Source organism: Haematobia irritans, chromosome 3 (genome assembly GCF_050003625.1).
Source record: "Haematobia irritans isolate KBUSLIRL chromosome 3, ASM5000362v1, whole genome shotgun sequence".
Classification (NCBI taxonomy): domain Eukaryota; kingdom Metazoa; phylum Arthropoda; class Insecta; order Diptera; family Muscidae; genus Haematobia; species Haematobia irritans.
The window spans coordinates 92045460-92052536 of record NC_134399.1 but is presented as its reverse complement, the minus strand read 5'-3'; positions in this window follow the sequence as shown (position 1 = coordinate 92052536).

Genomic DNA, 7077 nt, shown 5'->3' with positions numbered 1-7077 from the left:
ACCTAAAAAAATTGAAATTTTTATATGAAAAACTTCTTTTGCCCATATCTCCTTAAATATGCGTCCTAGAGCGAAAAGGACTTTAATACGTGACCACCCCCAAAAAATTGAAAAATCCACCCAAAACCTACAAAAATTTAAATTTTTATATGAAAAACTTCTTTTGCCCATATCTCCTTAAATATGCGTCCTAGAGCGAAAAGGACTTTAATTCGTGACCACCCCCAAAAAATTGGAAAATCCACCCAAAACCTAAAAAAATTGACATTTTTATATGAAAAACTTATTTTGCCCATATCTCCTTAAATATGCGTCCTAGAGCGAAAAGGACTTTAATTCGTGACCACCCCCAAAAAATTGAAAAATCCACCCAAAACCTAAAAAAATTGACATTTTTATATGAAAAACTTCTTTTGCCCATATCTCCTTAAATATGCGTCTTAGAGCGAAAAGGACTTTAATTCGTGACCACCCCCAAAAAATTGAAAAATCCACCCAAAACCTAAAAAAATTTAAATTTTTATATGAAAAACTTCTTTTGCCCATATCTCCTTAAATATGCGTCCTAGAGCGAAAAGGACTTTAATTCGTGACCACCCCCAAAAAATTGAAAAATCCACCCAAAACCTAAAAAAATAGAAATTTTTATATGAAAAACTTCTTTTGCCCATATCTCCTTAAATATGCGTTCTAGAGCGAAAAGGACTTTAATTCGTGACCACCCCCAAAAAATTGAAAAATCCACCCAAAACCTAAAAAAATTGAAATTTTTATATGAAAAACTTCTTTTGCCCATATCTCCTTAAATATGCGTCCTAGAGCGAAAAGGACTTTAATTCGTGACCACCCCCAAAAAATTGAAAAATCCACCCAAAACCTAAAAAAATTGAAATTTTTATATGAAAAACTTCTTTTGCCCATATCTCCTTAAATATGCGTCCTAGAGCGAAAAGGACTTTAATTCGTGACCACCCCCAAAAAATTGAAAAATCCACCCAAAACCTAAAAAAAAATTAAATTTTTATATGAAAAACTTCTTTTGCCCATATCTCCTTAAATATGCGTCCTAGAGCGAAAAGGACTTTAATTCGTGACCACCCCCAAAAAATTGAAAAATCCACCCAAAACCTAAAAAAATTGAAATTTTTATATGAAAAACTTCTATTGCCCATATCTCCTTAAATATGCGTCCTAGAGCGAAAAGGACTTTAATTCGTGACCACCCCCAAAAAATTGAAAAATCCACCCAAAACCTAAAAAAATTTAAATTTTTATATGAAAAACTTCTTTTGCCCATATCTCCTTAAATATGCGTCCTAGAGCGAAAAGGACTTTAATTCGTGACCACCCCCAAAAAATTGAAAAATCCACCCAAAACCTAAAAAAATTGAAATTTTTATATGAAAAACTTCTTTTGCCCATATCTCCTTAAATATGCGTCCTAGAGCAAAAAGGACTTTAATTCGTGACCACCCCCAAAAAATTGCAAAATCCACCCAAAACCTAAAAAAATTTAAATTTTTATATGAAAAACTTCTTTTGCCCATATCTCCTTAAATATGCGTCCTAGAGCGAAAAGGACTTTAATTCGTGACCACCCCCAAAAAATTGAAAAATCCACCCAAAACCTAAAAAAATTTAAATTTTTATATGAAAAACTTCTTTTGCCCATATCTCCTTAAATATGCGTCCTAGAGCGAAAAGGACTTTAATTCGTGACCACCCCCAAAAAATTGAAAAATCCACCCAAAACCTAAAAAAATTGAAATTTTTATATGAAAAACTTCTTTTGCCCATATCTCCTTAAATATGCGTTCTAGAGCGAAAAGGACTTTAATTCGTGACCACCCCGAAAAAATTGAAAAATCCACCCAAAACCTAAAAAAATTGAAATTTTTATATGAAAAACTTCTTTTGCCCATATCTCCTTAAATATGCGTCCTAGAGCGAAAAGGACTTTAATTCGTGACCACCCCCAAAAAATTGAAAAATCCACCCAAAACCTAAAAAAATTGAAATTTTTATATGAAAGACTTCTTTTGCCCATATCTCCTTAAATATGCGTCCTAGAGCGAAAAGGACTTTAATTCGTGACCACCCCCAAAAAATTGAAAAATCCACCCAAAACCTAAAAAAATTGAAATTTTTATATGAAAAACTTCTTTTGCCCATATCTCCTTAAATATGCGTCCTAGAGCGAAAAGGACTTTAATTCGTGACCACCCCCAAAAAATTGAAAAATCCACCCAAAACCTAAAAAAATTGAAATTTTTATATGAAAAACTTCTTTTGCCCATATCTCCTTAAATATGCGTCCTAGAGCGAAAAGGACTTTAATTCGTGACCACCCCCAAAAAATTGCAAAATCCACCCAAAACCTACAAAAATTAAAATTTTTATATGAAAAACTTCTTTTGCCCATATCTCCTTAAATATGCGTCCTAGAGCGAAAAGGACTCTAATTCGTGACCACCCCCAAAAAATTGAAAAATCCACCCAAAACCTAAAAAAATTTAAATTTTTATATGAAAAACTTCTTTTGCCCATATCTCCTTAAATATGCGTCCTAGAGCGAAAAGGACTTTAATTCGTGACCACCCCAAAAAAATTGAAAAATCCACCCAAAACCTAAAAAAATTTAAATTTTTATATGAAAAACTTCTTTTGCCCATATCTCCTTAAATATGCGTCCTAGAGCGAAAAGGACTTTAATTCGTGACCACCCCCAAAAAAATTGAAAAATCCACCCAAAACCTAAAAAAATTGAAATTTTTATATGAAAAACTTCTTTTGCCCATATCTCCTTAAATATGCGTCCTAGAGCGAAAAGGACTTTAATTCGTGACCACCCCCAAAAATTGAAAAATCCACCCAAAACCTAAAAAAAATTAAATTTTTATATGAAAAATTTCTTTTGCCCATATCTCCTTAAATATGCGTCCTAGAGCGAAAAGGACTTTAATTCGTGACCACCCACAAAAAATTGAAAAATCCACCCAAAACCTAAAAAAATTGAAATTTTTATATGAAAAACTTCTTTTGCCCATATCTCCTTAAATATGCGTTCTAGAGCGAAAAGGACTTTAATTCGTGACCACCCCCAAAAAATTGAAAAATCCACCCAAAACCTAAAAAAATTGAAATTTTTATATGAAAAACTTCTTTTGCCCATATCTCCTTAAATATGGGTCCTAGAGCGAAAAGGACTTTAATACGTGACCACCCCCAAAAAATTGAAAAATCCACCCAAAACCTAAAAAAATTGAAATTTTTATATGAAAAGCTTCTTTTGCCCATATCTCCTTAAATATGCATCCTAGAGCGAAAAGGACTTTAATTCGTGACCACCCCCAAAAAATTGCAAAATCCGCCCAAAACCTAAAAAAATTGAAATTTTTATATGAAAAACTTCTTTTGCCCATATCTCCTTAAATATGCGTCCTAGAGCGAAAAGGACTTTAATTCGTGACCACCTCCAAAAAATTGAAAAATCCACCCAAAACCTAAAAAAATTGAAATTTTTATATGAAAAACTTCTTTTGCCCATATCTCCTTAAATATGCGTTCTAGAGCGAAAAGGACTTTAATTCGTGACCACCCCCAAAATATTGTAAAATCCACCCAAAACCTAACAAAATTGAAATTTTTATATGAAAAATTTCTTTTGCCCATATCTCCTTAAATATGCGTTCTAGAGCGAAAAGGACTTTAATTCGTGACCACCCCCAAAAAATTGCAAAATCCACCCAAAACCTAAAAAAATTTAAATTTTTATATGAAAAACTTCTTTTGCCCATATCTCCTTAAATATGCGTCCTAGAGCGAAAAGGACTTTAATTCGTGACCACCCCCAAAAAATTGAAAAATCCACCCAAAACCTAAAAAAATTGAAATTTGTATATGAAAAACTTCTTTTGCCCATATCTCCTTAAATATGCGTCCTAGAGCGAAAAGGACTTTAATTCGTGACCACCCCCAAAAAATTGAAAAATCCACCAAAAACCTAAAAAAATTTAAATTTTTATATGAAAAACTTCTTTTGCCCATATCTCCTTAAATATGCGTCCTAGAGCGAAAAGGACTTTACTTCGTGACCACCCCCAAAAAATTGAAAAATCCACCCAAAACCTACAAAAATTGAAATTTTTATATGAAAAACTTCTTTTGCCCATATCTCCTTAAATATGCGTCCTAGAGCGAAAAGGACTTTAATTCGTGACCACCCCCAAAAAAATGAAAAATCCACCCAAAACCTAAAAAAATTGAAATTTTTATATGAAAAACTTCTATTGCCCATATCTCCTTAAATATGCGTCCTAGAGCGAAAAGGACTTTAATTCGTGACCACCCCCAAAAAATTGCAAAATCCACCCAAAACCTAAAAAAATTTAAATTTTTATATGAAAAACTTCTTTTGCCCATATCTCCTTAAATATGCGTCCTAGAGCGAAAAGGACTTTAATTCGTGACCACCCCCAAAAAATTGAAAAATCCACCCAAAACCTAAAAAAATTTAAATTTTTATATGAAAAACTTCTTTTGCCCATATCTCCTTAAATATGCGTCCTAGAGCGAAAAGGACTTTAATTCGTGACCACCCCCAAAAAATTGAAAAATCCACCCAAAACCTAAAAAAATTGAAATTTTTATATGAAAAACTTCTTTTGCCCATATCTCCTTAAATATGCGTCCTAGAGCGAAAAGGACTTTAATTCGTGACCACCCCCAAAAAATTGAAAAATCCACCCAAAACCTAAAAAAATTGAAATTTTTATATGAAAAACTTCTTTTGCCCATATCTCCTTAAATATGCGTCCTAGAGCGAAAAGGACTTTAATTCGTGACCACCCCCAAAAAATTGAAAAATCCACCCAAAACCAAAAAAAATTTAAATTTTTATATGAAAAACTTCTTTTGCCCATATCTCCTTAAATATGCGTCCTAGAGCGAAAAGGACTTTAATTCGTGACCACCCCCAAAAAATTGAAAAATCCACCCAAAACCTAAAAAAATTGAAATTTTTATATGAAAAACTTCTTTTGCCCATATCTCCTTAAATATGCGTTCTAAAGCGAAAAGGACTTTAATTCGTGACCACCCCCAAAAAATTGAAAAATCCACCCAAAACCTAAAAAAATTGAAATTTTTATATGAAAAACTTATTTTGCCCATATCTCCTTAAATATGCGTCCTAGAGCGAAAAGGACTTTAATTCGTGACCACCCCCAAAAAATTAAAAAATCCACCCAAAACCTAAAAAAATTGAAATTTTTATATGAAAAACTTCTTTTGCCCATATCTCCTTAAATATGCGTCCTAGAGCGAAAAGGACTTTAATTCGTGACCACCCCCAAAAAATTGAAAAATCCACCCAAAACCTAAAAAAATTGAAATTTTTATATGAAAAACTTCTTTTGCCCATATCTCCTTAAATATGCGTTCTAGAGCGAAAAGGACTTTAATTCGTGACCACCCCCAAAAAATTGAAAAATCCACCCAAAACCTAAAAAAATTGAAATTTTTATATGAAAAACTTCTTTTGCCCATATCTCCTTAAATATGCGTCCTAGAGCGAAAAGGACTTTAATTCGTGACCACCCCCAAAAAATTGAAAAATCCACCCAAAACCTAAAAAAATTGAAATTTTGATATGAAAAACTTCTTTTGCCCATATCTCCTTAAATATGCGTCCTAGAGCGAAAAGGACTTTAATTCGTGACCACCCCCAAAAAATTGAAAAATCCACCCAAAACCTAAAAAAATTTAAATTTTTATATGAAAAACTTCTTTTGCCCATATCTCCTTAAATATGCGTCCTAGAGCGAAAAGGACTTTAATTCGTGACCACCCCCAAAAAATTGAAAAATCAACCCAAAACCTAAAAAAATTGAAATTTTTATATGAAAAACTTCTTTTGCCCATATCTCCTTAAATATGCGTCCTAGAGCGAAAAGGACTTTAATTCGTGACCACCCCCAAAAAAGTGAAAAATCCACCCAAAACCTACAAAAATTGAAATTTTTATATGAAAAACTTCTTTTGCCCATATCTCCTTAAATATGCGTCCTAGAGCGAAAAGGACTTTAATTCGTGACCACCCCCAAAAAATTGAAAAATCCACCCAAAACCTAAAAAAATTTAAATTTTTATATGAAAAACTTCTTTTGCCCATATCTCCTTAAATATGCGTCCTAGAGCGAAAAGGACTTTAATTCGTGACCACCCCCAAAAAATTGAAAAATCCACCCAAAACCTAAAAAAATTGAAATTTGTATATGAAAAACTTCTTTTGCCCATATCTCCTTAAATATGCGTTCTAGAGCGAAAAGGACTTTAATTCGTGACCACCCCCAAAAAATTGTAAAATCCACCCAAAACCTAACAAAATTGAAATTTTTATATGAAAAATTTCTTTTGCCCATATCTCCTTAAATATGCGTTCTAGAGCGAAAAGGACTTTAATTCGTGACCACCCCCAAAAAATTGCAAAATCCACCCAAAACCTAAAAAAATTTAAATTTTTATATGAAAAACTTCTTTTGCCCATATCTCCTTAAATATGCGTCCTAGAGCGAAAAGGACTTTAATTCGTGACCACCCCCAAAAAATTGAAAAATCCACCCAAAACCTAAAAAAATTGAAATTTGTATATGAAAAACTTCTTTTGCCCATATCTCCTTAAATATGCGTCCTAGAGCGAAAAGGACTTTAATTCGTGACCACCCCCAAAAAATTGAAAAATCCACCAAAAACCTAAAAAAATTGACATTTTTATATGAAAAACTTCTTTTGCCCATATCTCCTTAAATATGCGTCCTAGAGCGAAAAGGACTTTACTTCGTGACCACCCCCAAAAAATTGAAAAATCCACCCAAAACCTACAAAAATTGAAATTTTTATATGAAAAACTTCTTTTGCCCATATCTCCTTAAATATGCGTCCTAGAGCGAAAAGGACTTTAATTCGTGACCACCCCCAAAAAAATGAAAAATCCACCCAAAACCTAAAAAAATTGAAATTTTTATATGAAAAACTTCTTTTGCCCATATCTCCTTAAATATGCGTCCTAGAGCGAAA